The following is a 14,142-nucleotide window of genomic DNA, read 5'->3' as shown; positions in this document are numbered from 1 at the left end:
GGCTTCTGCAGCACGCACACGTGTCTCACGCCAACAACAAACCCGTCGGCACCCAGATGCTCCGAAGAGGTACCGCCCCTCTCTCTCTCTCCATCTCTCTCTCTCTGTCCGAAACTGGGACGTCCCTTGCGTTTGCCGGGACCAGGGCTGGAGGAAGTCGGTTGTGTTTACATACCTTGTACCGTATGCGTGCGAAAGCTGGAATCACGCGGCCAGCGATGCACGCCGTGTTTTGCAGCTCTGGCGTTTCTCAACTGCGGCGGTGAGACTGACGCCCTGCGTGCCATCCGGGTATCCAGTGGAGCGGGGTCGTCCCAGCTCCTCTCCCACGTGGAGCGTCCTCCACTGCTGAAGTACAGGCACGCGTGTGTGTCTGGCACGCTTGCGCCGTGTCTGCCCAGTCTGCCGTCGCTGACCCACCTGCTACGTGGCTACTTTTCCATGCGAAGTTCATGCACTTCGCTCTCCTCCGGATGGGAATCTGGCTCCTAACGTGGCATTGCGACTAAATAACATGGACGGACAGGGCCTAGGTTCAGATCCGGATGCATGTTCCTGTGAGGAGACTACATTGTAGTAGACGGGTTGATGTCTTTCATTTCGTATGATGTTTCGGAGTCTTTCATCAGAGGTCCTTCATCGGCTGTGGAAGCAAAGTGATTCACTCAATGTCTCTAACTACAGATACGCCTAGAAAGGTTTCCAGAGAATGTACGTGTATGTGTGTCTGTGTATATATAGTGTTTGGGGCGTTTTAGGGAAGAGAGAGATGTTATTCATTTCAATGCATGTGTAAATGTTTTTTATTTGTTTGCCTTTGGCTATTCAAACTAATTATATTTCACGTAGTCGTTCATGCTAAGAGAGGCTTCAGTTTATTCACGTTGGTCAACAAGTGTTGTCCGTTACCGCAACGCTTCCCAATATGCCATGGAACGTAGTTGTTCCCATCAGCACACACTGCACAACCCTTGTTACGTGCCGTAAGTGTGTCCATTGGAACCCAATCGGGCTTGGACCCCTTTCTGACCCTCCCCCCAGCACACCTTCACACCCCCACCTGTGCTGTTGCATTGAGTGTTTTATGGTGTTGTCCATGGGCATGTCACAGGCACAAAGCACAGGTCATTTCTCTCCAAAACCCCGCTGGTCAGCTTGAGGTGTTTGGTCAGTGGAAGGCTTCTGATTAAAATGTGCTTGCACCAGAGGTCAGCCCAGGTCAGCTGGGGCAGAGCCTAACGAGTTGTGACTCTGGGGACTGATGGGTAATTCGGGCAGGGGGGAGGGGGTTGTTGTAGGGTCTCACACCGCATGTGTGCAGTATCACACCGATACCTTCCATATTGTACACCAAATTTACTACTGAAGTGTACTCTCTCAGGGGATTTTAGTGTGCATTGCTTACATTACCACAAGGATTCACTTTTTTTGGTAGATATATTAACAATTATCTATCTGTCTGTGTCTTGGCATATTAAGGTAATCTGAAGTACACTGGTACAAGAATTTGCTATGAATAAGATGGATTGTATAGGCTGATCATTGTTGTTATATTACACACACATTTCCATGTTTCCATATTACTTTTACATTTTTCCCCATCCTAGACTTTGACAGATTTTTTTGTTCTTACACAGTAACTTGTACTTGCGAATTTTTGATTTTACAACCACGTCCTTGAAAAGTCTATGACTTTTCAAAAATGTTATTGCGAATTAAAATGAATTTGGGTGAATCGGCGAACAGCTAAACTTAATTTTAACGTTAGCCATAGCTCTCCCGCCATTCTCATGGGATTCAGTACAATGCTTTTGGTTTCACTCAGCTATTACATGGATACTTCTCATGAAAAACAAAAATGTTCTATTTAGGATCTACCAATCCTGCAATATTGGCACCTGAAAATGAGCATTGAGTTTCATCGCTTCATTGATCAGTGTTGCATTTTAAGAGCATTTCAACCATTTGTAATAAATTGATTTTAAGTACACTTCTTTATTAGTTCTTCTGTATTAATCGGTTCCATTAAAACTGAACAGTAATAAGAGGAGAATATTTAGAAAGATTTAAGGGGCTTGAATGGATATACCTGCACTGCTATTTCTGTTTCTCAGAAAGAGAGGAGAACAGAAAGACGGAAGGAGCCGTCACTCATGTCGTTAGCCCTGCCTCCCCACCCAGGCTCCTGCTGCTTATTTGCTCGGAGGCAGCAGCTGAGTGTGAGCGGTGGCTCAGGGGGGCGGGCTTTGGCAGGGCCTCAACGGCCAATTCCCACAAGCCTTAGTGAAGACAAACGGAGGGGGGGGGGGGGGGGGGGGGGTGGAGCCGACCAAAGGAAAGGCTAGGTGACATAGCATGGTAGTAATGTAGCAGTGTGTGTGTGTGTGTGTTTGTATGAAAAATGTACATGTTGCTCAGTCAGCTATTACACAGACAGAAACCATCAATCATGAGAGTGTAGGGTTGCTCTGCTCTCTCTCTCTCTCTCTCTCTCTCTCTCTCACTCTCTCTCATGCACCCCACCAGCCCCACCAGTCCCTTGACCTGTACTGTACAGCAAAATTCTATCGCACCTTACCCGGCTGTAGTCTATTCTGCGATGTTTTATGGCGATGCATGTTCATCTGTGCCGTTCAGACCGCTCGTCAGGTAAAAGGATGCCTACAAAAATGACATTGTTTGACTATGTAGGATATTCACTCCGAACACACATTTAGGGTCATGTAGGCTCTCGAGCTTGTATGGGACTGTAGATAGGACTGAGACTGTATTCCACTGTACTACAAGTACAATACACTACAGACACAACATGGTTACTGCGTTTGGCAATTTAGAAGTACCCACTACTGTACTGTGGCTTTGAATTGGAATTCTGTATTTGGAATTCTGTATGTGTTCTTCCACGGGCTGTGCTACAAACAGCAGGACGATGCACAGGGTTAAGTCTTTGGTTCTCAAAAGCCTTTTAAGGCAAAGGTCAAAGGTGGAGGTCACCATCAGGGCCATGTGGGGCTCAAAATTGTGCCGCCAGGCTTCAAGGGTGAGGTCCAGGACACACGTGACACCGTGACTCATAGCCAGCGCGAAAGAGATGGCATGACTGAGAGAGAGGGAGAGTGGCGTGAGACAGAGAAACTCCATGAGAGAGACAGAAAGAAATGGCATGAGAGAGAGAGAGAGATAGAGAGAGAGATTGCATGAGGGAGAGAGAGAGACTGTGGGCTGTGGTACAGAGGTAAGCAGCCCAGGTCTCTCTCCACTGTCACATATCGCACACATTGTGTGAGTGAATGGTCTACGTCCTATGAGGATACTTGAGTGTTTCCAACCTAATCGCTGTCTACCGTGGTGTATGCTCAGTCACCATGGACAAGTTCAATACGTGATACTCTGAAAAATGAAGTGAAAACCCATTGACCCCAATGAAAACGTAAAAGTGGATGTTGAATTGTCAATAAACTTATTGCAAACCTTCACTGAATACTGTCAGTAAATGTTTGAGAAATGTGATTAAGCTTAAGTTTAATACCACAACTATCACAACCACAACTAAAAGTGTCTCAGGATGTGGTCAACATTGTTATGGAAAGACTATAATCCTATCCAATCAAACCGGCCAACTTTTTTATTTATGCTAAATATATTCCAAACCTACTGCGATGTGTTCTGTCCTCAATTTGGTACACTTCATTGTGGTTCAGAGTATTGCATTTCTGAATGACAATCAGTCTTGCAGCAAATTGAATATAGACCCCGTCTTCAAGCGACTGTACTCCCTCAGTGGAGAAAGCGTCTGGGGAATTGCTTAAAAAAATACAACAAAGAAATAAAGAAACTGAACAAGTGCCTGAGGTGTTAAGGTAATTTGTCAAGCGCATGCATTTGCATTTTCAAGGAGATACATGTAAAGCCCTCCAGTTATTCAGTTTCGCTCATTAATTGCAGCATAAGATGATGTGAGCGTTTAAACGAATAAAACGTAAAACGCTATCTGCATGTGCGGTTTCCAGAACCATTTTTAGCCTTCATTTATAATAATAAATGAAATTATATATTCACACATCTGTTTTGCTATTAGTTAAACATTTTAGCATAACCATGTGCCTGAAAATACTCAAACTGAAGTGATGTCAGATGATCATGGTCTGGTAGCACTACAGCAATAGTTTCCTGCAGGTAATTTCAGCAGTTTGAGTCTTTAAACCCTGACCATTCATTTTGCAGTAAATGTTAGTCTTAACATTGATTTTTATCTTAAATTAAAAAAAAAAAAAAAAAAAAAAAAAAAAAAACGATTTTCATTTCAGACATTTCTGTATTGGTCAAAATGGGTAACACAAGGACATGTAGAACAAAAAACTGGCAAGCATATAAATGAAAAATGTAAAATTGAAATGAAAAACTATAATCTGTATTTAATTTCTTTTAATGCTTCCACAGTGCTATCGTATGTTCTTTATGACTTAAAAATAGAACCACTTCAGCTGCCTGTTCATCACTCTCAGGTCTGGTGGACACTGCAGAAGGGTCCTGCTATACAGCATTCTGGACACACACACACACACACACACTATGGATAGGTTGCTCTGCATAGGCCATGAAATTGTTCATTCAAATTTTCAGCTAAAGGTCAGCTGCTCCGTGGCTTGGTTTGATTAAGATCGTATGCTTGGTGATCACAGGCAGTCCTCCCTCTCTCCATCCCCCCCCCCCCCCCCCCCCCCCCCCCCCCACACACACACACCTATACGCATCCACACCACCTCATTTCATTTCCTCTGCTCACTCTTCTGTACCAGAACAGAAGAGGATGTGAAGAAGCAACTCTGTTGTCCATTAGACGCCTCCTTCTAAGAGACATTTAAGGCTGCGTTTGAAAAGTACTGCATAACGTACATTGCGACATGATGATTGCTTTGCGAAAGCTGCACATACAGTATGTGCGCAAAGAAAAAACATATTACTTTTTAGAAAGCTGTAAGAGTTGTATCTATCTATATATCTATCTTATATATATATATATATATACACACACACACACACACACACAGTATATTTATCTGAATATCTATATATGTATGCAATTACACACATTGAGCAAGTATTGTGCAAAAAAGAGTGCTATGTTTTCCAGGGCTCTAGTGTGACATCAGAAGTTCTTCTATGAGCTCACCTTAGGTAATTCATTGTACTGGCTGGCCCGTTGATAGTCTTGCTGGGGCCCCGGACAAGAAAGTTTCATGTGCGAGGGCCTCACGCGCTGTCGATTTGCGAGGTCGTGCACCTCTCGAATTTTGTAACTTCGCGCGCGCCGCGCCTCAGCGCAATGAACAAAGTCATGTTTGCAGGGTTCATACACCTTTATAAGGTGGAATTAAAGCACTTGTACGTCACTTTAAAGGTCCATTTCAATATTTCCCAGCACGATTCGAAATAATTTGCTTTTTATCACATTATTTAATGGTTGTTTATTTTCAAAACGCCCAATCTTAACGTCTTCACGTTCTCTCATGTTTCATCCTGGAATTACAAGAGGCTCGTATTTGTTAATGTAATACAAGAGAACTGTTCAGTCAGACAGATATTTGTTGTGAAACGAAGTACTCACAATTTCAAGCATTTTCAAGTACTTTAGCCTCAATTCTTTCAAACCTGGAACACAATGCAACATTAAAATTCGTCAGGTAAATGTTTTCCCTTTCTTTTCTGCGCTCCAGATTTCTGTATTTTCTTTAACTATCCACCACTGTATTTCCCGCTGTTGGGCGGGTACAAGCCGGCTACAGTCGGTGCTGGATCAAACCATTTTTCAGTGGGAGGCGGGGGTGTATGCACTTAATGGAAAATATGCAGATAGGTAAAAAACATATATTTTAGCCATTGAGTTTATTTCGAGTACAGAATTTTACATTAATGAAAGATTTCAAGATTATATTTTAAATTATAGACTTTAAATAAAAAAATTTATTGTTGGGCTCTTTGATGGGCCCCCCTGGCCCTGGGGCCCGGGACGACAGACCCGGTTGTGCCCCCCTGTCGACGGGGCTGTGTACTGGACAACCTTGTAAACTTTGTTTCGTTGAACCTAAAAACATGCCTGCATTTTTTCATTCTATCCATGAATTCTGGAGATTGTTACTCTGGCATGCTAGTTGTGTTGTGTCTGGGAATATATAGTGTGCACCTAGTCTACAGACTTATTGCTATGAGATCATAGGATTCCAGGATGACACATACAATGACAAACAGAATGCCATCTGTTAAAGGTCAGAGTTTAAATAAGGACCTCCAATGAATTCCTTCTTCATTTGCATGGGAGATGAATTCTGATTTAAATGGCTACAAATTGCCTCGGTGAAATGTAATCAGGTTGCAACACCCCCCCCCCCCCCCCCCCTTGTGCTGTCCTCGCCACGTCTGCTGAAGAATTACACGTCCAGTAAAGTAAAGTGCAGCGGTTGTAGTTACTGGTCGGCTGGTGCAGTGAGCAGCCCCCTCTGCTCCCCTACTATATGGGTGTGCTGCAAGGATATACGGGTAACAGTGTAACAGAGGCAGTCTGTTTAAGACCGCTGAGTCCTGACCAAGGTAGACCATTCAGCTAAGAGTCTGCTTTTGAAATTTGTGACCAAATAGATGTTTGCGTGCAAGTGAATGAAGGGGGTGCACAGACTTTGGTCTTTCTTGATGGGTAACATGTGGAAATCTCCTCCCCCCCCAAAAAAAAGAAACAAAGCACAATATTTATACCTCCCATTTTTTCCCTGGTGGTTGCAATCAACATGCACACTCTGAGAACACCCAACACTCGCCTGGCCTGGAAGCCGCTTCTTAACGACAGCGCTGACGCCAAAGGAACTGTCATTGCCGTTCAGCGAGATTTCAATTGTCTCATGAGAAGAACACACCCCTGATGCTCTAGGGGTCCAACTTGTGTCTTTCAAAAACTGTCAGCTACTGATATCCGGACCGCTGCCCTCCCCACCTGTCTGCCCGCTTTTCTCCTCCTCCACCCAAACACCACCCCAAAAGGTCCTGAACTCCAACCGTTTCCCATTGTTGTTGTGCTCATTTGAAAACGACGCTACAAACTGACCGGCGATGTCTTGCAGTAGTGGACACGGTCGTGCTTCTCGGTGTGAGCTGGAAAAATGAGAATGACACAGTGGGATTTTGTCCTTAATCCCCTGGAGATCAGGACCTTCAGAACATAATTACTGTCACTCATGTGTTACTGTAACTATTGTGCAAAAAAAATCACACTACCAAATGAAATGAAACACAAAAGCTCATGAGAAGATCTGTACTTTACAAAATATAGGTACCAATGATTTGGAACAATAGCATTGTATTTTTTCTGTAATTTATGGCTCTAGGTTGCTTGTTAACAATAGCTATTTCAAACATCTGCACAGTTCCAATGGCCTTCTTTCTCCTTGCTGACAGAATGTATTAATCAGGCCTGTCTTGACAATACCCCCCCCCCCCCATCCCATCTCTCTCTCTCTCTCTCTCTCACACACACACACACACACACACACACACACACACACACACACTGCTGCATCTTGGAAGAGCCATGAATTCGTTTGACATTGCCAAATGTTACATTAGACTATAAAGTTTTTTTGGTATTTTTGTTCTCCCATAAAAAAAATCTATATATTTCCAATAAATTCAGTCATATGTATATTTATATCGGGTTTCAGTTTGCTCTTGAATGTTTGCATATACATTTCTTATTGTATTATGATAAAATGCGACCATATTACAAAATTTTAGTGCACTTTAAATAAACAACAAAAGAGCAATAAAACAGTCTAAAGAAGCTACGAAGGGTGTGAATACAGATATCGTAGACAACCCACTTCGTGTCCAAGACATTTCCTGCCCAGATTGACTAACTTGTAAATTGAGTTCTTTCTGTTCAAAGAAACCCATATTTAGTTTCTATCATTTCTATAAACAAACAAAACCTCTGTCTGACATGCTCGTGATCAAATATCTATTGTCTGACATTATCAAAACCTTCAAGAAAAGAGAGAGGGGGGGGCGCTTCGGGGTTTCAATTGACCAGCAACCCACGTGGAGTCTGATGTTCCGGCAGATGGCATTTAGCTTGCAAGCCGCGCGGAGCCCAGCGGGACCTGCAGCTAAAGAGGTTAGAGCTGTCAGAAAGACTCTGCATCGGGTGAGCGCCTAAGTGCAGCCTGCCAGCTTCGTCCGTTTCAGAAATTCACTCGTCCAACTCGGCCGACCAGCGCGTCAGAACCACGTAGAAATAAAACTTTTCGGGGATGAGCCACTGTTTGTGTAATATATAATCAGAAATTGTAAAACGGACGGCCGCATTTAAGGATAAGTCCAATGAGGTCAGAGGTAATCAGTTTCGTGGGCGGGGTCATTGAAATGGCAGAAGTATAAGTAACCTGCTGTAGTCTTTGGTGGCACAGGAGAAACTTTCTGTGTCTAATTTACCGCGGTGTTTATTACTATCGTGTTGTGAGTATGGTTCGGTTGTTTTCTCGCCACATAGTCCTTGCCACTTCTCTTAGTAGTTCCAGCTGAAACCACAGGAGGGAGCCATTGTTTCGGACAATAATTTATAATACTTTGACGTCCAGCGGTTTGCAGTTTTCTTACATTTTTTAAATGCTGCAATGTAAACACAAAGCAGTTATTTTAGATAATGCTAATGCGTACTTATGGGTCAGCCCTTAACCTTTTATGTATTGTTTTTTTTTTATCCATTGCAGATGGATTAATCACTTTGGAATGCCCTGACCCCTGAGACAAGACTGGCTGACCTTTGACCTTTGTCGAGCTACTGGTCCATCTTAAGACACGTTCCAACAATGGGGCATGTGCTCACAGTTCGATGTCTCCATGGTAACACGAAGACCCTATGATTCTATAATTTGCATGGGTGATCTTTCTAGTTGCTTGTAGAGGGCTGTTTTTGCTTGACAGTACGAGAGAAAATCAGTTAAAGTTTGCCTAGAACTGACACTAGAGAATAAATTCCTATTCATAATCAAATATTCATCAACTATCAAACTATTCATCAACTACTCTGTGAAAAAGCTGTGAAGGCCTGTATATTTACGAAAGCATAATATTAAAAATATGTCCTGTTTGTACGAATTAATAGATATGTACTGCAATAGAGAGAGTGAGTGTGTGTGAGAGAGAGAGAGAGAGAGAGAGAGAGACTTGCGATCCTATCATATTGTAATCTTGGACAGACTGCTTAATCTCTGCAGGCAACTGTGATAGTGGTGTTGTATCTCACATTCACCTGCAGAGATCGTGCAGTGGGTCTTCCACGTGGTGCTGGCTGTTTCCTGCTAAAGCACGCTGGCCGCTAGCCCAGCACGGTCACCCCTGCAGCTGCCAGCCACTGGCACGGACCCCGCTCACTGTTTTAATTATTCATGCAGAGTGAGGAAGAGCAGTGTTGTGGTTAAACAACTGCTGTTGGATTTGAGCTCACGGATTTCATCCCCACTTAAAGCTTTTGGGAAGAAAATGGAGGAATATTGCATAAGAGTTGGCTTGTACAGTAATTGTGCCATTACAATCAGCTTTCTGGAGCATTTAAATGTTTTAAATGTTGTGTGTTGTTTCAGATTAAACCTAAATGTACACTGTGTCTGTTTTGTGTCTCCCATTACCAAAGAATTCGTAACCCCCCCTCCCCTTTTATTTATGTATTTTGTCTTTTTTCTAGGCCTGTTTCAACAGGACTCAACGACCGTTGCTGTGGACTAGTCCAATCTCAGCTGGCAACTGTGAGTCCTTCTTTGAGTTCTCCTCACAATGGCCGCTGGGATTATGCTAAACACAGTGATTTGTCATCGTCACTAAATCGACCCTTTTTGCTTCTGTGCCTGTCAGAGTTCGCCTGTACCATTTACTGAATGAAGATGTGATGATCTTCATGGTCCTCTATGATTACAAAAGCATTTCCTTACAAGAGTCTCTGCGTAACGTCGTATTTTAATACAGTTTATAAAGCACAGTCACACATTTTGTGTGTTTTAAGACTAGGTTTATTTTGTGTTGTAGTTTTCTTTTACAGTAAAAAGTTAGGCTGTTTGATGGGCCACACTGAATTTTCAGATGTCGGTGATACTGCATCAGGAACTGATTGGATGATGCTGAGGGACCATCAGTTCTTGATGCATTGCCTTCAGCATCGAAGGAGACACCATTAGAAGGAGATTTAGGCCACATATCTCTGGAGCTACTGACTGATACTTTGTCATATGGATTCCACCTGCTGGTCAAAATAAAGTAGTTAAATAGACATTGTGTGACTGCTTGCATATATTTTCAAAACTTCTCCCAGAAATGCTATCACGCAATGCGCCATATAGGAGCGTGTGCACACACAGACATGCATCCCAGTTGTAGGCTACACAAATTAAATGTCTCGGGCAAAGACATTTTCGTGTGGGGATTTCGTGTGACGATCCTGATGCGTCATGGTTGATTCCCAGTAGCAGCAGAGGAGTTGTGTTTACGGCAGGGGTTACCATAGCAAAGTGCAGTTTGCGGTAGACTTGGTGATGTGCGTGGAGGCCCCAGCTCAAGTAGACCTCAGATTTGTACATGACGCGTATCATGTGGACTTGATTACTAAACCCACTGCACTCATGCAAAGCAAAACACTGGTGTTGTCAGGGGGACTTCAACCAATTACCCTTATATTTGAACAGGAATCTTACAGAATGTATACTGGGCAGCAATTTGAATCTCGGTGGAACCCATGAGACATGAAACCAAATATAATTTATTCATTTATAAAAAAAAATTTTTTTATAGCAAAATAATGTCATTAAAGTAAAAAAATGAACAAATACAGGGGCTTCCAAATAATTTCTGTAGTTACCTTTTGTTTTGGTTTTTTTAGTACATAGATAAGTGTATCAGGAATTTGTAACCATATTATTGGATTTAATTATACAAATGATGTACACTTGGGGGTCTTGTAGCTTTTTATAATGTTAGGGTCCGTCAATGTTCCCATCAGTTGTTTATGGGGGAGGGTGTCTGTGAATGGCGATATAAAACCGGTAGCAGTACTGCCAACTTAGCGATTTTATCGCTCTTTTTAGGGGGTTACGTCAATTAGTGACTTTCAGTCCCGCCCTCCCCTACTTCGTTTGGTTCCCTTGAGTGAGTAGGGGGAGTAGTGAATAAGGCTAAAATTTTCCCAGTTCAAATGATCTAGAACCTCCACTGCATCCATCACTAACGTTAGCTAGGTTGATATAGTCCACCTATAATAGTTCATTATCAAAGTTGCACATTCCACACAGCGACAAACACTGATCCTGGGCTAATTCAACTAAAGTCGATGTCTTTACCTTATTTACAACGCCCTCCATAATTATTGGAACCTCTGGTTAAGGCGTGTTCTTTGGCTTCTAATAAATTCTTAAGAAACATAGGACAACAATGCAAAAAACTGAAAGATCTAAGCTTTAATTCAAGTGCCTTCATTTGGTGTGAAAAAAACCATTCCTCTTGCACAGCCTCTCTAAATCATCCAGTCATAGGTCTCCTATGCACTCTCCTCTTCAGCTCACCCCACAGGTTTTCTGTTAGGTTGAGGTCTAGGGACTGAGATTGTCGTGAGAGGAGCTTGATTTTGTGTCTACTCAACCATTTTTGAGTAGATTTGGCCAATTGTTTAGGGTTATTATCTTGCTGAAAGACCCAGTGACAACACATCTTCAGCTTTCGGACAGAGGCCACCAGATTCTGATTCAAAATGATCCTTACAAGTATCCAAGTACCCATGTATCCTTACAAGGTTCCCAGGTCCATTGGAGGAAAAACAGGCCCACAGCATTACCCATCCTTCCCCATATACTTAAACAGTGGGTGTTTTTCTGCATACTCATCCTTGGTGTTACGCCAGACCCACTTATAGTGTTTGTTGCCAAAAAGCTCTATTATTTTCTCATCTGACAAAAGCACAAGGTCCCAGTTAAAATCCCATTTACACTTATGAGTATACTCAGAAAAGGCTTTCTCCGTGCATGCCTCCCAAACAGCTTGTTGGCATGTAGATAGTGCCTGATGGTTGTTTGGGAGACCTCGTAACCCCTAGATGCTACCATTTGATTCAATTATCTTACAGTGGGCTTTGGAGAACTTTTTTACTTCTCTTAACATCCTTCTCACTGTGCGTGGTGGCAAGATACACTTTCATCCTCTTCCAGGCTTGTTTGTCACAGTTACAGATGTTTTGAACTTTTTGATGATTGCTCTGACTGTAGATAAGGGCATCTGAAGGTGAGCAATTTTCTTGTAGCTATTGCATAATTTATGAAAGTTGACAGACATCTGTATGTTCTCTTGTCTTTCTCATGTTTAAGAGTGCGTAAGAGAAATGGGCTTCTGTGTAATGCCATATTTATATTCCAGGGAAACAGGAAGTGATAAATTACTAATTAAAGGTTCCTAGATACTTTGATCCAATTGCAGTAGAAATGACGTAAATGGTTCAAATACATTTATTTCCAAGAAATTGTTAAGGGTGCCGATAATTGTGGAACAGGTCATTTTATGGGAAATAATCATTCCTTAGTCAGGATTTTTTCTGTTTTTTCTCAGAGTGAGATTATGCTTCTGCAAAAAAATTTTAAAGGCTTTTAACACATTTTAACCAGGGGTGCCAATAATTATGGATGGTGCTGTATATTTGTTGGATGTCTCACAAGAAGTTTTGGTAAAGTATCAGTCATTATAAAGACATGCAAATGATAGTAACCTAGCTTTCATTTATTGCATATTCGTATAATGTTCTGTGTAGCCCTACGTAGTTGTGAGAAATAGCATTAGTGTTTGATTAAAGTGCAAGCTGTTTTTTTAATTAAAGTAAACGTATTCAAAGCGAGTCATCATGAACAAGAGGAAGGGATTCAGTGACATCCACAAGTTTTTGGACAGCCACTGGAAAATCTGAAAGCAGTAGACGGCTGAGTATTACGCCGATGATAGACGTGTACAGTAGTATGAAATAGGAAGTGTTTCATGATATGATAATTGCCAGTAACATCAAAAGTTCTCGGTAATCCATCCCAGAACATCCTTGCAAGAAATAGCAGTTGTTTTCTAATTTGGTTCACATTTACTCTGGTGTGTTGAGTGTAAAGACGGAGGATGCAGACAGAGCAGGGAGAACATGACACAGAGGTGAATGAGATGACTGAAGAGGACAGAGGAGGTGGAAAGACATGGACAGCAGAGAAGAGGAGAGACTTATAGAGGAGGACAGACAGGAAGGAGAGAAGAAATGAATGGAGAGCAGGAGCGATGAGAGCCAAGGAGGAGAGGACAGGAGGGCTGGGATGCTTAAGATGGCATATGCTGTACATTTTAATAATGCCACAATTTGAATCATTCATCTTCATTGTGGACACAGTCCACAGGTGTGTTCGTCGGTAAAGAAAATACTGTAAAGTAAGTTAAGTAATTTCCAAGTGCAGGTTTCCTTTCCACAATTACCTTGCTGTTACCAAACGTTTTCCCCCAGTTGGATGGCCTTTTCCCCCATTGTGCAATAAGCATAGATTGAGCTATTATTTGTGGCTTTTTACGCAGAATTTTTTGAGATATCTAGACGACAGATTGACTGCACGGATCCCATCTATGGTGAATCTGCATGCAGCGAAGAGGGTGAGAAGTCGGTAAAGTGCCAAACGCGGTCCTACCCTCACATAGCTGCAAACTGCTGCCATGCGCATTCTTTTAACCGCGCGCAAAGCCGTGCCTCGTTGCCAAGAGCGACAGATGTTCGTAAAACAAAACCATCTTGTAAACACTGTGGAGTTTATTATCGTGGACCACAATGGTGGAATTTTTCTGCAGGTTAGGAGGAATATCAGCCACCTGCATTTGAGCGTAGACAGAAAAAATTCGTTTACGAGTAGCAATAAGATGTTGAAGTGACGCGTCTCTGATATAGTACGACACGAAATCTCATGAACTGTTAATAAAACGCGTCATGTGAAACTCAAGTCTAATAATAACTTGTTTTAACTAAATTGTCAGTGATATACTCCAGTGGCTAATAAATTGTGGCTAATAACCTGAAGAGGGAGCCACATTCTAACTTGTATCACACAC

The 14,142-nt window shown here is 42.3% G+C and overlaps 1 long non-coding RNA gene across 2 annotated transcripts; it reads left to right on the top strand.

Moving 5' to 3' along the window:
- The first annotated feature begins 8,080 nt into the window (after nt 1–8,080).
- On the top strand, nt 8,081–10,407 carry LOC143527232 (uncharacterized). Of its 2 annotated transcripts, none has more exons than XR_013134057.1 (4): nt 8,081–8,191; nt 8,757–8,889; nt 9,731–9,791; nt 9,898–10,407. It is a non-coding gene; the product is annotated as an uncharacterized LOC143527232 (long non-coding RNA). The 2 variants fall into 2 exon arrangements; XR_013134056.1 differs by lacking the exon at nt 8,081–8,191 and adding an exon at nt 8,404–8,502 and having other exon boundaries at nt 9,898–10,403.
- Nucleotides 10,408–14,142: the final 3,735 nt, after the last annotated feature.

Source organism: Brachyhypopomus gauderio, chromosome 1, assembly GCF_052324685.1.
Source record: "Brachyhypopomus gauderio isolate BG-103 chromosome 1, BGAUD_0.2, whole genome shotgun sequence".
In the NCBI taxonomy this organism is placed as follows: Eukaryota; Metazoa; Chordata; class Actinopteri; order Gymnotiformes; family Hypopomidae; genus Brachyhypopomus; species Brachyhypopomus gauderio.
This window is presented reverse-complemented; position numbering and strand designations above follow the sequence as displayed.